The sequence below is a fragment of the Lampetra planeri genome, chromosome 40 (assembly GCF_965212315.1).
Source record: "Lampetra planeri chromosome 40, kcLamPlan1.2.h2, whole genome shotgun sequence".
Lineage (NCBI taxonomy): Eukaryota > Metazoa > Chordata > Hyperoartia > Petromyzontiformes > Petromyzontidae > Lampetra > Lampetra planeri.
The window spans coordinates 8,977,500-8,996,600 of NC_136146.1; the positions used below are offsets into that span (position 1 = coordinate 8,977,500).

The 19,101-nt window shown below is 52.8% G+C and overlaps 1 protein-coding gene across 1 annotated transcript in view; it reads left to right on the forward strand.

Moving 5' to 3' along the window:
• Nucleotides 1-2,326: 2,326 nt before the first annotated feature.
• Nucleotides 2,327-19,101, forward strand: part of RAD54L2 (RAD54 like 2) — a 127,819-nt gene continuing 111,044 nt past the window's right edge. The window contains exon 1 of the mRNA XM_078613145.1: nt 2,327-2,587. The gene's annotated coding sequence lies outside the window, so the exon portion shown is untranslated. The remainder of the gene's footprint in view (nt 2,588-19,101) is intronic.

A 19,101-nucleotide genomic window follows, 5' to 3' on the forward strand; every position in this document is an offset into this window, starting at 1 on the left:
TTATTAACTACTAGCTTTACTACCCGGCTTAATACACGGCCTACGCGGAGGGTGGGGGGGGGGATGCGTGACGTCAGCAGGCACACTGCGTGACGCTGCCGCGTGCGGGTGACATCACAGATGTGACGTCACCACTCACTTGCCATGCAAAATATATACATTATTGCGCCCACCCCCCCCCCCCCCCAAATACAAAAGTCTATTTTTATAATTTTTGCATTGTGTACAGTCTGGAAGCTACCCACATGCCAAATTTCAAGTTTGTTGCATGTCGGGAAGTATGCTAAACATTTCGAACAGACACACATATTCACAAATTCCCCTTTTATATATTTAGATGAGTCTCTGAGTGTAAATGTGTAGTGACATAAATAGAGTCACTATGGCGTTTAGCGACAGCTACCGTCACAAGAGTGGAGCTGTGTGTCTTGGGCATCTCTCGGGCACCAGAATGGGTATGCCATGGAAGCGGGCCCTAGGGGGCATAGTTCTGGTGACAGTGAGAGGTCGAGTGAGGACGTGACAATCTGGGTGACCCCAAGACGGCACGTAACCGGACGAGGTGGCAAGGGGGGCCAGAGTCTTCGGGAAGGATCTGGAAGGGGGTGTAGCCAAGGGCGGAGCCCGGCCACGCCGCAGCCCATAAAGGCAGTTGTCCCGAGCCCCGATCAGGGCTGTCTCTTGGAATCAACCCGCAGGGCTACGTCTCTCCGATCTTCGGTCGTCACGTTCGGCATCGTGGGTCAGGCAATACGTTCCTGTCTGACCCGGTTATGTAGTTACCCTGTTGGGGTCTAGTGAACTAAGTGTGTGTTATGCAGTTACCCTATTGGGTTATAATAAACGTGTTGCCTCCCAGTTCAAGTGTGTGCCTCCGTGAGGAACACTACAAATGTATATATGGGTCTGTGTGTGTATTATTATCTATGTCTGTGAGTGTATGATTAACTATGGGTCTGCGCGTGTAATTTTATATATAGGCCAGTGTGTGTATTATTATCTATCTCTGGGTGTGTGCCTATATGCATAGTCCTGCGGATTTGTTAACACCGAATGCAAGTCTTGACTTAAAGCTTTCGTGACTGCAGGAATTAATAATCTTTGGGTTTTTCGGTATAGTCACGTAGATAGGTTCAATCAGTGGTGATATTGTTGGTTTTCGTGACGTGGCTGTTGGTCGGATCTCTTTTAATTTTGGTATAGCTACCATCATTAAGTAGGCCCTGAATTTTGTTATTGTATGTGGGTTTCTCCATGATGACTGGCATTGCCCTTGTCGGCTGAGAGGATGACGATGTAATCTCTCTTTTTTTATTGAGAAAGCTCAAAGCGCTCATCCTTACTGATGTTTCTAATAGGTGTCTTAAAGTTTTTGAGGATTGTAGCGATTTCCGATCTTGCCACGTCTGCACACCGGCAACATGGGCATGTTGATCGGAAATCGCTTAACAGGCTGTTGGGGGCAAGTGCTGTTAACGAGCGCCTTATGAAGGCCGTTGGGTGAGAGCACGGAGCGGGTTACGTAACGCTGGGTGAGAGCACGGAGCGGGTGACGTCACGCTAGGTGAGAGCACGGAGCGGGTGACGTAACGCTAGGTGAGCGCACGGAGCGGGTGACGTCACGCTAGGTGAGAGCACGGAGCGGGTGACGTCACGCTAGGTCAGCACGGAGCGGGTGACGTCACGCTAGGTGAGAGCACGGAGCGGGTGACGTCACGCTAGGTGAGAGCACGGAGCGGGTGACGTAACGCTGGGTGAGAGCACGGAGCGGGTGGCGTCACGCTAGGTGAGAGCACGGAGCGGGTGACGTAACGCTAGGTGAGAGCACGGAGCGGGTGACGTCACGCTAGGTGAGAGCACGGAGCGGGCGACGTAACGCTGGGTGAGAGCCCGGAGCGGGTGACGTCACGCTAGGTGAGAGCACGGAGCGGGTGACGTCACGCTAGGTGAGAGCACGGAGCGGGTGACGTCGCGCTAGGTGAGAGCACGGAGCGGGTGACGTAACGCTAGGTGAGAGCACGGAGCAGGTGACGTCACGCTAGGTGAGCGCACGGAGCGGGTGACGTCACGCTAGGTAAGAGCACGGAGCGGGTGACGTCAATCTGGGTGAGTGCACGGCGCAGATGACGTCACGCGGGGTGAGTGCACGGAGCAGATGACGTTACGCCGGGTGAGTGCACGGAGCGGATGACGTCACGATGGATGAGAGCACGAAGCGGTTGCCGTCACGCTGTGAGCGCGCGGAGCGGGTGACCTCACGCTAGGTGAGAGCACGGAGCGGGTGACGTCACTCTGGGTGAGAGCACGAAGCGGTTGCCGTCACGCTGTGAGCGCGCGGAGCGGGTGACCTCACGCTAGGTGAGAGCACGGAGCGGGTGACGTCACTCTGGGTGAGAGCACGAAGCGGTTGACGTCACGCTGTGTGAGCGCGGCGCGTTTGACGTACCGCCACTGGGGTAACAGCGCGGAGCGTATGACGTCACTCGGGGGTGAGAGAGTGGCGCGGGCGACGTCACCGCCACCGCGGCCCAGCTTCGCGGGCCTCATTGTCCGCGCTCATTGAGAGACCGCGCCGCGACTCAAAAGAGTGAGTAGTCATATACCGCGCTCCCCGCTCCTTGCTCCCCGCGTTCGGACCCCCCCCCTCCCCTTAGGCCGTATACTCTAGGCCGCTGGGCCGCGCTCGCGGTGGCGGCAGTGCGCGGGGCACCGGGCCTGACGCGCGGGCACCTCGCGGCGGACAAAGACCGGGCACCTCGAGCGGCACCCGTGGCCCACGGCACGCGGGGCCACCAAGCAGGAGGGAGAGGGTACACGGGACCTTGGAAGCAGAGACGCAGAACGCCACTCGCCTAGAACCACGGACCCCGGGGGCACGGGCAAGGACCTGGAACCCCAACAGCCAAAGCGAGAGAGCAGGAAGGGAGCTTCTAGAACTGCGCGGCGCTTCGGCCCACAAACCCTAGACCCCCCCCACCAACCTATTTAGCTCAGTGGGCCCTACCTGGCAAAATAACAATAGTTTAGTTTAATGTACATGAGATAATTTCTCTGATAGTTATTGTGAACCCCAGTTGCAGACGGACAGAGATGATAAACATTAATTATTTAACTCTTAGCTGGAAAACGTTCACAAGGAGAAAGGTACTGAGCCTGGGGAAATAGATTTTTGGACCATGTTGAGCTACAGAGGAAAATGAGTGACCTCTCAATGAGCAAAGGTTGACTGGGGGGGCTGGAGCAGGGTTGCTGCTTGCTTGCTGTCGCTGGAGGCACTGTTATTGTGAACCCATTGCCCAGGGCTGTCGGCGCGGCTGCAGGCAAACTCACCTAGTTTGTGCTGGAGGCTTTGAGCTGCTTTTCACAACTTGTTTCTCAATACATATACAGCTGCATGGTCTATTTTTATCGTCTTCCTTTGGTCACAGGATTAGAGCTCTCCCCATCCCTGACCAAACTGCTTTCGTTGTTTTGCTTTTGCACGGTGGTACGATCTCCATGCCAAAGGTACACCGTGTGCATTCATATGTGTACTCCGCTCGGCCACTGGTGCACTTAACTGTTTACATTTGTTCAGTAATACAGGGTAACATGCCTCCGGATACAACTTATCTATTCAGGAAAGCCACGATGAGTCTTTAGACTCTTTTCTCATGAGGGCTCTGTGTTGGAATTTTATTTTTAAGATGTGTTCAGCTCCTTTATGAGTGTTTTTATACAAGTGGGAGGAAACCGGAGCACCCAGGAAACACCCCAAGTGTGCGAAGGGGCAACACTCTATCCCTGCACAGTTGGAAGCAGATGGCGATTAGTCCATTTAACACGTAGGCTTATGCGACCAATACTATTAATAATAATGGGTTTTTTGGGGTCCGATCTCGTAAATATATACGTGTTGGTAACCCACCACCATCCGATGCAGCTAATTAGGTTTGTCATGTAAAGAAAACGTGCCAATTAGTTACTACTTCAGCACACTGGCGTGTTGGAGAGTAAACCCACAACATTTACAAATTGAATACGACATTTCACTGGTAATTACAACCAGCTTCATCAGGCGATTTTGCCAGAATTGTGAAAAAGGATGACTCCAATTGTAAATGTTGTGCGTTTACTCTCCAAGCTAGGATATGTCACCTCGACACCCACGGGAAGGGAGTTGAACAACATTGGTGCGATCCGCCAATCCTCGCCTCCACAGTGCTGGATTAAAGGCGTGCATAGCCACCAATCGCCCAGCTTGTATCCAGATTTTGTGAGGCTATAAGAGATCAGGGTCTTGGTCGCTCTAAGCTCATCATTGTTGCGATCACTAATGTTGAGAGGCACGGATTTAGCCCCCATTTTTCTTGCGCTTTGTGGTGTTTGGCTCCTGTGCCAAGTTACAGCATCTTTTTGGGGGGAAAATGGTATCTCGCTTAGTTTGGTTCACAAAAGCCTCAAGGCACAACAGACAAGTAGCAACCTTAGCCGGCATCTAGAACGACAGATCAGGGAAATAATTGTACAGTTCAGGCTAATTTAATTTCAATAAATAAGCTAATTGCAGCTTCTGCTGAAACCCCTTGCTTGGTGCGGAATAGTAGTGAATGTTGTCAGAAAGTTGTTGACGTTACTTTCCCTTTGTCAATTTATTATTCTTTGACTTAACTTCTTGATGATTTTAACAAGAGATTAAACTGCGTGGCCAGCAATCCATGTAAGATGTGTACTGCGCATTGTATGCATTAACACAAGATTTGAATTACTCATGACGTTTAAACCTAGTGCGTAAAAATACAATAACCATATATTGTTGTACTGCTTGAGGTGGCTTGATCGAATCAACTGATCCTCAGGCCCGTGAGGGTGAATTTGGTCATGTGCACTGCTGAAATACAGTACATACTTTTGTTTCTTTGCAATAAACTAATTATTACTGTTATACATTTTACTTCTGCCTCATAATACCTTTTACTCACATCATGACAGAATTGTATAATAATTATTCAACTACCCAATGCATTATCTTGAGTTCTGTGTGGCAATTCCTAGTTATGTTAAGTGCCTAGAAACATTTGCCAATCCACCAGCATTGGTTCAAGTAAGCCTGACTTTGCTGATGAGACACTGAATGTCGAAACAGGTCCAGATTGTTCTTATTAAACCAGACTTTGCTGAGGAAACAATTGATATCAAAACCTCATGTTAAAGCAATGCTGCAGAAATTCTGCACTGCCAGAAGGTTGTGTGGCATTTTCTGTGCAATAAATAAATAAAGCTTTTTTTGTGTGGAGGGACAGACTTGTGAATGAGGACGTATTGTCTGCTTGTTTAGTTTGTTACGAATATTGTAGGTCACTTAAGTTGTCTTTCCCCTACACCTCCGATTAGCACGGTTGGCTACGTACGGTGTGAAATAAGTTCAACATGCAAACAGTGAGGCTTCTTTCGCCTATACGAAATGGTGGCAAATATCAAGGCAATGTTGAGCATTTTAAATTACATGCAAGTTTGGAAAGGCTTCTGACGGCCAGTGGCGCGCCTACCCTCTAGAGGTGGATTGATTGGCTTTTGGGGTAATCTCTAAGAACACCATTGATAAACTGGGGTTAGAATATTTCGTTTGATATAAGACCACTTCTTATACAGGAGACTGAATTATCGACCTGCATGTTATCCAATTTGTGGATTAACCGCGCAATTGAGATTTTGACAAATTAATAACTCGTGGATCTTCCCGAAGCCCAAATTAATAATATAAAAACAGTATGATGTTGTTATTCTTGGAAATGTTTATAGCAAGTTACTTGCTTAAACCATAGAAATGTGTTGCTCCGGTTAATCTGAAATCCACGAGATCACCTCTACAGTACAGTTTTTGCTTATTTTTACAATAGTGGGTGGTGGAGTTTGCTTGATTTTGATTGGCGTGGCTCTACTGTCATCCACTTAGTGGGCCGAGCCTTCTGCGCGGGAGCAGGCAAGTGATATTATCACCGAGCACACACAGTGATAGACTACATTTTCTTAACTTAAACAGAATGTATACCTATATCAGTGGTTTTTGGCATAGAGATCTGCGGAAAATAGATATTTTTGGATTATTCATGATTTTGAATAATCTGCATCCGTACTTTGAGTCGTGAGCGCGGATAATCGAGAGTCGACTGTGTTTATAGCAAGTCATATCGTGATTCTGTACAGATAGTCTCATAAATTGTCTTGTGTGTACTGTCAGTTGTCGCTTCCGCTTGTCCCGTTTCTGATATATATATTTTTTCCCATTACGACTCTGAAGAAATATAAAACATACAATTAGCATTGATTAAAGCAACCTCTTCTAACGCAAATAGTCCATTACATGTAATACTTTCTCATTTGGTAAGAATCCATTTGTAATCCATAAATCATCACATGGCCACTTGACAGCGACTCGGTGACATTTGATCTATAGCTCATAACCTTGTTTCCATTGACGGGCAACTCTCGTCGACTAAAGGTGCACTCGAATTGGCCTGAACTCGAGTTAGAGGACAACGAGAGTTTAGTGAAAGAAAAGTGATATTTCCGTGAGATGCTCGTTTCTGCCTGAAAATTTGACGTCCTGGAATTCATACCAGAACGTGAAGCAAAATCAATGCAAAGATAGATGTCGGACTGCAGCCCTAAGTGGCAGCTCACTCAACTTGACTAAAAGCCATGGAAACGCACAGTGTGCCGGCATGGCAACTTGAGTATACACCAGGCCTCCTAAAACTGCATATCTACAAACTATACAGACTAGCTTAGTTTGTAGACACCGCCAGGATTAGTTTGTAGAATAAATGTAGATCATCTATAGAGCCCCATTGTTTCATTGATTTACGCTCGCTAACGAAGCAACGACACCAGGAGGCGACGCTGCTTTGTCTGGAAGATGCCCTCAAGGGACAGATGCATCATAGAACTGCGGAACTCGTCGAGTTCCCACTTGAGTATCGAGAAGTCCGACTCGACCGCCGTCGTGTTGGCGAGCACCGATGCCAACCCGCCGCTGAAAGCGCGGAGGTTGTCGAAACCACTCGGCAGCACATCCCACGCGTCGTTGAATGTCGTCGTGTTGGTGTGCTTGTTGATGGCGTCGTGAATGATCGTGTCCTCCTTGTAGAGCTTGACCAGTTGGCGATGCTCCTCCTCGACCATGTCGACCTTCACAGCTGACCAGAATTTCGTAACATGCACGTGACGCACTGCCAGCACGTCCTTCACGAACGCACCAGGACGCATCTTCACGAGCTGAGCGGGCATCACGGGCGCCGCATCCTGGTCGAGAGCTCGATTGGCGTCGTTACGCTCTGCTTTGACGTCGTTGAGACCCGCGATCAGCGTCATCGCATATATCGAGATCTCCTTGACGATCCTTGTCTTGTCGACCTCATTGAGACCCTCGTAGCTCTCCTGCGCAAATGATCTCTGGTCCTCAATGTGGGCAATGATCGCGGCAGACGCGATGCGCATCGACTGATCATGATACGACACGTACGCCTCATCATGATTGTTGACGCCATCAACAATCTCAACACTGAACAAAACGGTGAGCGACCCGATAAGCGACTGAATATGCTCCTCCTGCTGCGCGATGAGCAGCGACTGGCTCTGGAGCTGGACGATAGTGACGTTGATGGCGTCGATGGCGGGTGCGAGCGCGTAGGTAAGAACCCACCAATCAGCGGTGGGCAGCTTCGCGGGGTTGTTCTCAGTAGTGTACTCGATCAATGCTCGGCGGTACTGCTTGTAGAACTTGAGCACGTTCCCGAGATTGGCCCATCGGTTAGCCTTCCTGGGGCACTTGACCTTCATCTTGATGATCAGGTTGTTTTGGGCGCGGAGGTACACCGAAAAGTCGTACACGATCTTCACCAGCTGCCATCGAAGATGCACTCGGCGGATTTCTTGACCACAATATCGATCTGATGAGGCGGACACCAGATTCGAATGACGTCGTTCTCGGCCTCCTTCACAATGAGCGTCACCAGCCCCCCATGACGCCCAGTCATCGTATTCTCGCCGTCCGATGAAAAGCCGATCAGCTTGGCGCGCCAGTTGGGGTACAGCGCGTCGAGGAACTTGACGAGCATGCGGAAGATGTTCTGAGCAGTGTGACGCTCGAACATAGGGATCGCGACCAGGTGCAGATTGACGAGGAAGCCGCGGTAACAAACGCGGGTGCGCAGGTCGAAGAACGACTGGCCGCGGTGAGTACTGCCGTCGCCAGCCAGGGAGAAGGCCCACACCGATGGATCGTCGATTATCCTGGCGATCATCTGCAGCCCGACGGCCACCAGAACACGGACTGACTGTGCGACGATGAGGTCGTTCATGCCCTGCAGCTTCGGCGTGTTGGTGCGGATCCTGGCATGATCGATGGCAGCAGCCGTTTGACGGAACGACATGCCGACACCGACGTGGTCCATGGCGAGCTCGAAGCGCATCTCGTTCTTGATTGTTGCCGTGTATGTATACGTCCCCGTCTCGATGTTCACTTTCTTGACGAACAGCTTCATCGCGTTGACCTTCTCCTTGGCCTTCTTGGCGGCCTTCTTGGCGATGGCTGCGGCCGCGTCCTCGTCATCGTTGTCGTCGCCGCTGTCCTCGTCGTCATCGCGAAAGAACAAGTCCCCGATAATTGTCTCAATGATGCTGTTCTGGATCACGTAGTCGATCGACGCGGTCGACAGGTCCATGTAGTTGTGGAGCGTGTTGGTGCGCTTGGCCATGCCGTTGAAGTAGCTCTTCTTCTCATCGGGCGACAGCGTCTGGTAGAGCATCCACGATTCCTTGTGCTGCCCTTCAAGATGGTGGCGGTACTGATGCGGCAGGAACGGCTTCGTGAAGTACTTGATGTCGGTGCGGTTCTTGCGCTTGCGGCCCGAGTCGCCCGTCACCTCGACCACATCACGGCCTTGGTGAACACAGAACAAGCAACGACAGGACTGCGCGCCATTGGCCTCCATCGTGATGAGCTCCATCCCATACTGAAGGGTGTGTGAGGATTGGAACGGCGTCGCCACTTTCTTCCCTCCCATGTTGCTGCAGCTGCAATGCTCGGTATAACGATGCGGTACGTCTTGCCGCGGATTACGCAACTGCGCACTCCGCGCACTCACTAGTTTGTAGACACCGCCAGGCTTAGTTTGTAGATATGTGGCGCTATTTATAGCGAATCTACAGTTTTAGGAGGCCTGGTATACACTCGAGTTCTGTGGTCTGTGGAAACGAGGTATCCGTGGTTTAGCTTTGGGCGGGATATAGGTGTTGGAGTATTTACAAACTATTAAAACGAATTATTATTGCATTTTACCAGGTAAGCCCCACTGAGCTTTAGTGGTCTTTTTTAGAAGTGACCTGGCTATCACAAATGATAGCTCAACTAAATAGCTTATCACGTGGAAATTTATATCAGCCAAATACTCTAAAAGCATGTTGGGTCTAAATTTTCGAAGGAAAAACTGGAGGACCCGGAGAAAAATTCACACCACGGGGAGAACATGCAAACTCCAAATATACAGCAGGCGTCAAGGGTCGGGATCGGACCCACGACCTCCTGCATACCAGGCGAGAGTTAACATCTCTCAACCGTGTCCTCAAATACAATATAGTATCCTCATAATGTGGAAGTGTAGATGGACAACATATTCACGAGTCTGCATTGGCTTTATCAGGGTATGAGACAAGATACTGACAAATCTGTATGCAATAGTATATTAATGTTGGCTATGGATGCCTACGGAAAGCTGTTATTATTACTACTGCTGGGCTTGTTTACCCCAGGAAAGCCTCACTGAGTCTCAAGACTCCTTCAGGAGAGTCTTGCCATGTTTCTGCAATAAGGGGCATTGTTGCTGCTGTAATATGTCATTCCAATTGAGTAATTTGCAGGTAATGTTTCAGCGTTGGGATGTTTGACCAATGCCAGTGACATTGTATGGTTTTTTTTCTCCGCTATGGGAAGAAAACCGGAGAACCCGAAGGAATTCAACGAAGTAAACTGAACAGGGGGAGAACATACAAACTCCACGATGAAAAGAGCCCGAGTTGGAAATAGAACCCAGGCCTTTATTGCTGTGAGGCACAAGTGTTACAACTGTGCCAAGCTGGTGTGCACTCTCGATAAGGCAATTAATAGTTTTATTGGGAGGCAGATAGACTGGGGTGATGTGGTGTCTTTTTTTGCAGGTTTCACTTTGAAAGAGGCTTAGCAGCTGCACTGTGGGTTATTGAGAGTGAGAGCATGCAGATGGAGTTAATCCCAGTAGCGGGGGTGGAAACAATACCTGGGTTTTGGTGGAGCGTTCAGGGTCTGTAGGATATGTTCGGGGCTTTTTTTTGACCTCTGGAACCGCTCTCTACTGGTATCCCATCTCCCATGGGGTGACATTAGACCACTCGCTTCCCTTCAAAACAACACCTGGAGAAGATAAAAAGCAAAGCCAGCAAGAAAAAAGTCATCGGGAAGTCCGCAAACGCAATGTGGGAGCCGACCCGGCAACACTGCTAGCCACCGCACTCAAACTTTTGATATCACTATGTAACACAATGTTTGTTCCTGCGTAGTAAGTGTTATTTCATAATTGCTTGTGTCTAAAAAGTATAGAAAACTAGCAGAAGTACCCGGCGTTGCCCGGGTGAAAAATATATTTCTTAATAACCTTACATATATACACAGATACTAAGGTGTTGTCAAAGCCCGGTGGGCTTTGACAATACCTTTCACCACTCACAACTCACCCTCACCACTCATCCTCACCACTCACCACTCCCACTCACTACTCACCCTCACCATTCACCCTCACAACTCACCAATCTCCCTCACCAATCACCAAACACCCTCACCACTAACCCTCACCACTCACTCTCACCATTCACCCTGACCATTCAGCCTCACCACTTACCACTCACTCTCACCATTCACCCTGACCATTCAGCCTCACCACTCACCCTCACCACTCACCCTCTGCCTCACCACTCACGCTTACCACTCACCCTCACCATCACCACTCACCCTCACCACTCACGCTCACCACTCACTCTCTCCCTCTCCACTCACCCTCACTACACACTAATCACCCTCACCACTCACCCTCACTACTCACCCTCACCACTCACCACTCATCCTTACTACTTACTACTCACCTTCACCACTCACCTTCACCACTGCCCCTCACCACTCACCCTCACCACTCATCCCCACCACTCACCCCTAACCACTTACCCTCACCATTCACCACTCACCCTCACCACTCACCCTCACCACTCACCCTCACCACTCACCATCACCATCACCATAAACCCTAATCACTCACCCTCACCACTAACCCTCACCACTCACCCTCACCACTAACCCTCACCCTCACGACTCAGCCTTACTACTCAGCACTCAACGTCACCACTCTTCGTCACCACTCACCCCTCACCATCACCACTCACCCTCACCACTCACCCTCACTACTCACCCTCACTACTCACCATCACCACTCACCCTCACCACTCACCCTCACCACCAATCACCGCTCACCACTAACCCTCACCACTCACCCTCACCACTCACCCTCACCACTAACCCTGACCCCTCACCACTGACCACTCACCCTCCCCACTCACCCTTCCTACTCACCACTCACCCTTCCTACTCACCACTCAACCTCACCACTCACCCTCACCACCCACCACTCACCCTCACCACTCACCCTTCCTACTCACCACTCAACCTCACCACTCACCCTCACCACCCACCACTCACCCTCACCACTCACCCTTCCTACTCACCACTCAACCTCACCACTGACCACTCACCACTCACGCTTACCCTCACCACTCACTCTCACCACTCACCCTTACTATTCACCACACACCCTCACCACTCACCCTCAACATCAACACTCGCCCTCACCACTCACCATCACAAATCCTAACCACTCACCCTCACCACTCACCCTCACCACTCACTCTCACCACACCCTCAGCACTCACCCTCCCCACTCACCCTCACCACTTAACCTCACCACTCAACCTCACCACTCACCCTCACCACTCACCCTCACCATTCACCCTCAACACTCACCCTCACCCCTCTCCCTCACCACTCTCCCTCACCACTCACCGTCACCACTCACCACTCACCCCTCACCATCACCACTCACCCTCAGCACTAACCCTGACCCCTCACCACTGACCACTCACCACTCACCACTAACCCTCACCATCACCACTCACCCTTACTACTCACCACTCAACCTCACCACTCTTCGTCATCACTCACCCTCACCACTCACCCCTCACCACTCACCCCTCACCCTCACCACTCACCCTCACCACTCACCCCTCACCATCACCACTCACCCTCACCACTCTCCCTCACCACTCACCACTCACTCTCACCATTCACCCTCACTCTCACCATTCACCCTCACCATTCAGCCTCACCACTCACTCTCACCACACCCTCAGCGCTCACCCTCCCCACTCACCCTCACCACTCACTCTCACCACACCCTCAGCACTCACCCTCCCCACTCACCCTCACCACTTAACCTCACCACTCAACATCACCACTCACCCTCACCACTCACTCTCACCACACCCTCAGCACTCACCCTCCCCACTCACCCTCACCACTTAACCTCACCACTCAACCTCACCCTCACCATTCACCCTCAACACTCACCCTCACCCCTCTCCCTCACCACTCTCCCTCACCACTCACCGTCACCACTCACCACTCACCCTCACCACTCACCACTCACCCCTCACCCTCACCACTCACCATCACAAATCCTAACCACTCACCCTCACCACTCACCCTCACCACTCACTCTCACCACACCCTCAGCACTCACCCTCCCCACTCACCCTCCCCACTCACCCTCACCACTTAACCTCACCACTCAACCTCACCACTCACCCTCACCACTCACCACTCACCCTCACCATTCACCCTCAACACTCACCCTCACCCCTCTCCCTCACCACTCTCCCTCACCACTCACCGTCACCACTCACCCTCACCACTCACCCCTCACCATCACCACTCACCCTCAGCACTAACCCTGACCCCTCACCACTGACCACTCACCACTCACCACTAACCCTCACCATCACCACTCACCCTTACTACTCACCACTCAACCTCACCACTCTTCGTCATCACTCACCCTCACCACTCACCCCTCACCACTCACCACTCACCCCTCACACTCACCCTCACCACTCACCCCTCACCATCACCACTCACCCTCACCACTCTCACTCACCACTCACCACTCACTCTCACCATTCACCCTCACCATTCAGCCTCACCACTCACTCTCACCACACCCTCAGCACTCACCCTCCCCACTCACCCTCACCACTCACTCTCACCACACCCTCAGCACTCACACTCCCCACTCACCCTCACCACTTAACCTCACCACTCAACCTCACCACTCACCCTCACCACTCACTCTCACCACACCCTCAGCACTCACCCTCCCCACTCACCCTCACCACTTAACCTCACCACTCAACCTCACCACTCACCCTCACCATTCACCCTCAACACTCACCCTCACCCCTCTCCCTCACCACTCTCCCTCACCACTCACCGTCACCACTCACCACTCACCACTCACCCCTCACCATCACCACTCACCCTCACCACTAACCCTGACCCCTCACCACTGACCACTCACCACTCACCCTCACCACTAACCCTCACCACTCACCCTTACTACTCACCACTCAACCTCACCACTCTTCGTCATCACTCACCCTCACCACTCACCCCTCACTCTCACCATTCACCCTCACCATTCAGCCTCACCACTCACCCTCACCACTCACCCTCACCACTCACCATCACAACCACCACTCACCCTCACCACTCAACCTCACCACTCAACCTCACCCTCACTACTCACCATTCATCCTGACCAATCACCACTGACCAATCGCCACTCACCACTCTCCACTAACCCTCACCACTCAACCTCACCACTCACCCTCACCACCCACCACTCACCCTCACTACTCACCCTTCCTACTCACCACTCAACCTCACCACTGACCACTCACCACTCACCCTTACCCTCAACACTTACTCTCACCACTCACCCTTTCTATTGACCACACACCCTCACCACTTACCCTCAACATCAACACTCACCCTCACCACTCACCATCATCACAAATCCTAACCACTCACCCTCACCACTCTCACCACACCCTCAGCACTCACCCTCCCCACTCACCCTCACCACTTAACCTCACCACTCAACCTCACCACTCACCCTCACCACTCACCCTCACCATTCACCCTCAACACTCACCCTCAACCCTCTCCCTCACCACTCTCCCTCACCACTCACCGTCACCACTCAGCGCTCACCCTCACCACTCACCCCTCACCATCACCACTCACCCTCACCACTAACCCTGACCGCTCACCACTGACCACTCACCACTCACCCTCACCACTAACCCTCACCATCACCACTCACCCTTACTACTCACCACTCAACGTCACCACTCTTCGTCATCACTCACCCTCACCCCTCACCACTCACCCCTCACCACTCACCCTCACCACTCACCCCTCACCATCACCACTCACCCTCACCACTCTCCCTCACCACTCACCACTCACTCTCACCATTCACCCTCACCATTCAGCCTCACCACTCACTCTCACCACACCCTCAGCACTCACCCTCCCCACTCACCCTCACCACCCACCACTCACCCTCACCACTCACCCTTCCTACTCACCACTCAACCTCACCACTGACCACTCACCACTCACGCTTACCCTCACCACTCACTCTCACCACTCACCCTTACTATTCACCACACACCCTCACCACTCACCCTCAACATCAACACTCGCCCTCACCACTCACCATCACAAATCCTAACCACTCACCCTCACCACTCACCCTCACCACTCACTCTCACCACACCCTCAGCACTCACCCTCCCCACTCACCCTCACCACTTAACCTCACCACTCAACCTCACCACTCACCCTCACCACTCACCCTCACCATTCACCCTCAACACTCACCCTCACCCCTCTCCCTCACCACTCTCCCTCACCACTCACCGTCACCACTCACCACTCACCCCTCACCATCACCACTCACCCTCAGCACTAACCCTGACCCCTCACCACTGACCACTCACCACTCACCACTAACCCTCACCATCACCACTCACCCTTACTACTCACCACTCAACCTCACCACTCTTCGTCATCACTCACCCTCACCACTCACCCCTCACCACTCACCCCTCACCCTCACCACTCACCCTCACCACTCACCCCTCACCATCACCACTCACCCTCACCACTCTCCCTCACCACTCACCACTCACTCTCACCATTCACCCTCACTCTCACCATTCACCCTCACCATTCAGGCTCACCACTCACTCTCACCACACCCTCAGCACTCACCCTCCCCACTCACCCTCACCACTCACTCTCACCACACCCTCAGCACTCACCCTCCCCACTCACCCTCACCACTTAACCTCACCACTCAACATCACCACTCACCCTCACCACTCACTCTCACCACACCCTCAGCACTCACCCTCCCCACTCACCCTCACCACTTAACCTCACCACTCAACCTCACCCTCACCATTCACCCTCAACACTCACCCTCACCCCTCTCCCTCACCACTCTCCCTCACCACTCACCGTCACCACTCACCACTCACCCTCACCACTCACCACTCACCCCTCACCCTCACCACTCACCATCACAAATCCTAACCACTCACCCTCACCACTCACCCTCACCACTCACTCTCACCACACCCTCAGCACTCACCCTCCCCACTCACCCTCCCCACTCACCCTCACCACTTAACCTCACCACTCAACCTCACCACTCACCCTCACCACTCACCCTCACCACTCACCCTCACCATTCACCCTCAACACTCACCCTCACCCCTCTCCCTCACCACTCTCCCTCACCACTCACCGTCACCACTCACCCTCACCACTCACCCCTCACCATCACCACTCACCCTCAGCACTAACCCTGACCCCTCACCACTGACCACTCACCACTCACCACTAACCCTCACCATCACCACTCACCCTTACTACTCACCACTCAACCTCACCACTCTTCGTCATCACTCACCCTCACCACTCACCCCTCACCACTCACCACTCACCCCTCACACTCACCCTCACCACTCACCCCTCACCATCACCACTCACCCTCACCACTCTCCCTCACCACTCACTTTCACCATTCACCCTCACCATTCAGCCTCACCACTCACTCTCACCACACCCTCAGCACTCACCCTCCCCACTCACCCTCACCACTCACTCTCACCACACCCTCAGCACTCACCCTCCCCACTCACCCTCACCACTTAACCTCACCACTCAACCTCACCACTCACCCTCACCACTCACTCTCACCACACCCTCAGCACTCACCCTCCCCACTCACCCTCACCACTTAACCTCACCACTCAACCTCACCACTCACCCTCACCATTCACCCTCAACACTCACCCCTCTCCCTCACCACTCTCCCTCACCACTCACCGTCACCACTCACCACTCACCACTCACCCCTCACCATCACCACTCACCCTCACCACTAACCCTGACCCCTCACCACTGACCACTCACCACTCACCCTCACCACTAACCCTCACCACTCACCCTTACTACTCACCACTCAACCTCACCACTCTTCGTCATCACTCACCCTCACCACTCACCCCTCACTCTCACCATTCACCCTCACCATTCAGCCTCACCACTCACCCTCACCACTCACCCTCACCACTCACCATCACAACCACCACTCACCCTCACCACTCAACCTCACCACTCAACCTCACCCTCACTACTCACCATTCATCCTGACCAATCACCACTGACCAATCGCCACTCACCACTCTCCACTAACCCTCACCACTCAACCTCACCACTCACCCTCACCACCCACCACTCACCCTCACTACTCACCCTTCCTACTCACCACTCAACCTCACCACTGACCACTCACCACTCACCCTTACCCTCAACACTTACTCTCACCACTCACCCTTTCTATTGACCACACACCCTCACCACTTACCCTCAACATCAACACTCACCCTCACCACTCACCATCATCACAAATCCTAACCACTCACCCTCACCACTCACTCTCACCACACCCTCAGCACTCACCCTCCCCACTCACCCTCACCACTTAACCTCACCACTCAACCTCACCACTCACCCTCACCACTCACCCTCACCATTCACCCTCAACACTCACCCTCAACCCTCTCCCTCACCACTCTCCCTCACCACTCACCGTCACCACTCAGCGCTCACCCTCACCACTCACCCCTCACCATCACCACTCACCCTCACCACTAACCCTGACCGCTCACCACTGACCACTCACCACTCACCCTCACCACTAACCCTCACCATCACCACTCACCCTTACTACTCACCACTCAACGTCACCACTCTTCGTCATCACTCACCCTCACCCCTCACCACTCACCCCTCACCACTCACCCTCACCACTCACCCCTCACCATCACCACTCACCCTCACCACTCTCCCTCACCACTCACCACTCACTCTCACCATTCACCCTCACCATTCAGCCTCACCACTCACCCTCACCACTCACACTCACCACTCACCGTTACAACCAGCAATCACCCTCACCACTCACCCTCACCACTCAACCTCACCCTCACTACTCACCATTCATCCTGACCAATCACCACTACCAATCACCACTCACCACTCTCCACTAACCCTCACCACTCAACCTCACCACTCACCCTCACCACCCACCACTCACCCTCACCACTCACCCTCACCACTCACCCTTCCTACTCACCACTCAACCTCGCCACTGACCACTCACCACTCACTCTCACCACTCACCCTTACTATTCACCACACACCCTCACCACTGACCCTCAACATCAACACTCACCCTCACCACTCACCATCATCACAAATCCTAACCACTCACTCTCACCACTCACTCTCACCACTCACCCTCACCACACCCTCAGCACTCACCCTCCTCACTAACCCTCACCACTTAACCTCACCAGTCAACCTCACCACTCACCCTCACCACTCACCCTCACCATTCACCCTCAACACTCACCCTCACCCCTCTCCCTCACCACTCTCCCTCACCACTCACCGTCACCACTCACCACTCACCCTCACCACTCACCACTCACCACTCACCCCTCACCATCACCACTCACCCTCACCACTAAGCCTGACCCCTCACCACTGACCACTCACCCTCACCACTAACCCTCACCATCACCACTCACCCTTACTACTCACCACTCAACCTCACCACTCTTCGTCATCACTCACCCTCACCACTCACCCCTCACCACTCACCCCTCAGCACTCACCCTCACCACTAACCCTCACCACTCACCCTTACTACTCACCACTCAACCTCACCTTTCTTCGTCATCACTCACCCTCACCACTCACCCCTCACTCTCACCATTCACCCTCACCATTCAGCCTCACCACTCACGCTCACCACTCACCCTCACCACTCGCCGTCACAACCACCACTCACCCTCACCACTCAACCTCACCACTCAACCTCACCCTCACTACTCACCATTCATCCTCACCAATCACCACTGACCAATCACCACTCACCACTCTCCACTAACCCTCATCACTCAACCTCACCACTCACCCTCACCACCCACCACTCACCCTCACTACTCACCCTTCCTACTCACCACTCAACCTCACCACTGACCACTCACCACTCACCCTTACCCTCAACACTTACTCTCACCACTCACCCTTACTATTGACCACACACCCTCACCACTTACCCTCAACATCAACACTCACCCTCACCACTCACCATCATCACAAATCCTAACCACTCACCCTCACCACTCTCACCACACCCTCAGCACTCACCCTCCCCACTCACCCTCACCACTTAACCTCACCACTCAACCTCACCACTCACCACTCACCCTCACCATTCACCCTCAACACTCACCCTCAACCCTCTCCCTCACCACTCTCCCTCACCACTCACCGTCACC